Source organism: Lactuca virosa, chromosome 4 (assembly GCF_052849685.1).
Source record: "Lactuca virosa cultivar CGN04683 chromosome 4, Lactuca_virosa_CGN04683_v6, whole genome shotgun sequence".
Taxonomy (NCBI): domain Eukaryota; kingdom Viridiplantae; phylum Streptophyta; class Magnoliopsida; order Asterales; family Asteraceae; genus Lactuca; species Lactuca virosa.
In genome coordinates this window covers 422,551,916-422,554,327 of record NC_136429.1, presented here as the reverse complement: position 1 = coordinate 422,554,327, position 2,412 = coordinate 422,551,916, and the positions used below count along the sequence as shown (strand labels likewise).

At 37.8% G+C, this 2,412-nt stretch overlaps 1 non-coding gene across 1 annotated transcript; it reads right to left on the bottom strand.

The window, feature by feature from the left end:
* Positions 1–1,855: 1,855 nt before the first annotated feature.
* LOC145110468 (small nucleolar RNA R71) lies at positions 1,856–1,962 on the bottom strand. Its single transcript, XR_013709846.1, has one exon. It is a non-coding gene; the product is annotated as a small nucleolar RNA R71 (small nucleolar RNA).
* Between the last annotated feature and the right edge of the window lie 450 nt (positions 1,963–2,412).

The following is a 2,412-nucleotide window of genomic DNA, read 5'->3' as shown; positions in this document are numbered from 1 at the left end:
GGAAGATTAAAGGCAATTCGAGTGTATTCTTACTTAAATTTCGTTTTTGCGTTGATTGTTACTGCAATTATGAACTAAAACGTTTTTCTTCTGTTTAGGGTAGATGATTTTGTGAATATGGATTGATTTTATGGTTAGGATTAATTTAATTTGGTGATATTGTTTTGTTAAGCTTGTTAAAGAACTTTATGCATTAACCATAACTATTTTCTGTTAATTGACAAGTAGTTAAGCTGCATAAACATCTCTTAATTGCTTACCTCATGTGATTTATGTGACAACATAGTTATATGCCTAGGAATAGCGAATGTGAAACTAGGATTAATTAGAAAATAGGTAAATTAATGTGTGAGTTTGTGTGATAAACCATCAACAAGAGGTTAAGTGAATTATTAATTTAATTAACCATTACAAGTCTTACTTAATCCGAATTAATTAACTAGGGAACTTATTAATTTAGACAACTGGCCACTGCTTGAATTAATCTGTTTTCTAAGGATTAGCAATAGCGAACGTGAACCTAATCATCCTAATCGGTAGCCAGCGAAAAGTTAATCCGATATATTTACCATAAAATCAACCATATGATCAAATGATTCGAACCTAAACAGAAGTCCTCTTTATTATTGAATTTATTTGCATTTTAATTGGTTAGCTGTTAAGTTTTAGTTAAGTTTTAGTTAAGTTTCTAGTCTTGCAAAACTAGAGAAAACCCTTTTATTTTACTATTTGTTTTAGATAATTCTAGTAGTTAGATTAATTTCCGTTCCCTGAGTTCGATACCATGCTCGCTAAATTATACCACCAATTGACAGGTCCACTGCCTTTTGTGTGTCAAATTCATAATTAAAAGTAGGATAAAACTAGTTAGTTTCACACACATCAAGTTTTTGGCGCCGTTGTCGGGGAACGGTTCAAAAATTAAATCTAATTTCTAGTAGTATCGATCCTTTGTGTGAGATCCACCTTGCACAAAGTTACTGCTTTAGTAATTTAGTTATTAGGTTAAGTTTTAAGTTTTTATGTTTTTAGAGTTTTTGTTTAATTTTTGTTCTGTTTTAGCCTTGAACTCGCCGAGTGCAGTCAAAGCTGCTCGACGAGTCCATCGCTGAATACATAGTTTCGTTTTTAGTTTATTTTTGTTCTTTTGACGCGTGTTTTCTGTTTTGTATGCAGTTCGTTTATGACCAGAGGAGGAGGTACACCTTTGATTCCACCACTTGAAGACCCGGAAGCAAATTTGAAGAAAAACAAAGGCAAAACCATAGGAGAAATCGCAACATCGAAGAATTCGCCTTTAAAGAATCTTAAGTCGGTTTTTAGTAAGAAAAAGAGCAAGAAAGAGGGGGAATCCAGCTTCTCTTCAGTAGCGAACGAAGACCCGAAGAAGGACGATACCGAGTACGAATCTGAAAAAGAAGAAAGCGAATCCGAAGAAGAAAGCGACATAGAGGGCGAACTAGCTAACACCATGGCTAACATTGATGAAGTTCCCATGGGTGAATGGAAGAAAAAGATACGTGACGATACCGGCCCGGGACTCGTGCAGCCCGCGATTCCCGCAACTGCCACTTTTAAACTTAAGGGCCACATACTTGCTCAACTTAAGGAGATTCCATTCTACGGGAAGGACCATGAAGACGCATACAAGCATCTTGACGAGGTCAACGATATAGGCGATTACTTTAATGTCCCCAATATGGCTCGCGACATTGTTTTACTTCGTATGCTTCCGGTCACATTCAAGGGAGCTGCGAAAGATTGGCTGAAATCACTCCCTCCCGGATCCATCACTACTTGGACCAAAATGAAAGAAGAATTTATAGACCAATTTTGCCCTCCCTCAAAAATAGCCAAGTTGAAGAAGGCCATAGCAAACTTTGAGCAACAACCTGGAGAGTTACTATATGAGGCATGGGAAAGGTACAAAGTCTTACTAAGGAATTGCCCACATCACGATCTAAACAGCCAACAAGATGTCTCCATTTTCTATGATGGAGTAAATGTGACAACTAGGCAACTCCTTGATTCGCAAGGACCACTCACAAAGAAAGCACCCCCAGTGATAAAGGCCCTAATTTAAGAATTCTCTAAGCACTCTAGAGAATATCACAACCCAAGGAATGACTTAACTCGAGGGGCGATGAATTCTATTACCGATGACATGGCGGCAATGATGGCAAAATTGGAAAGCATGGACCGAAGAATGACTAAGATGGACCAATCCATCCATGCCATTAGAGTGGGATGTGAAAATTGTAGAGGCCCCCACCTTACTAAAGACTGTGACCTTGATGAGAACGGGAACCGGAAAGTAAAGTGTGTTATTTAAGTGGTGATAGGTATGATGACAATTGGCGAAAACCCAAGAAAGAATGACTACCATATGATGAGTACAAAAAGACAAGGGAG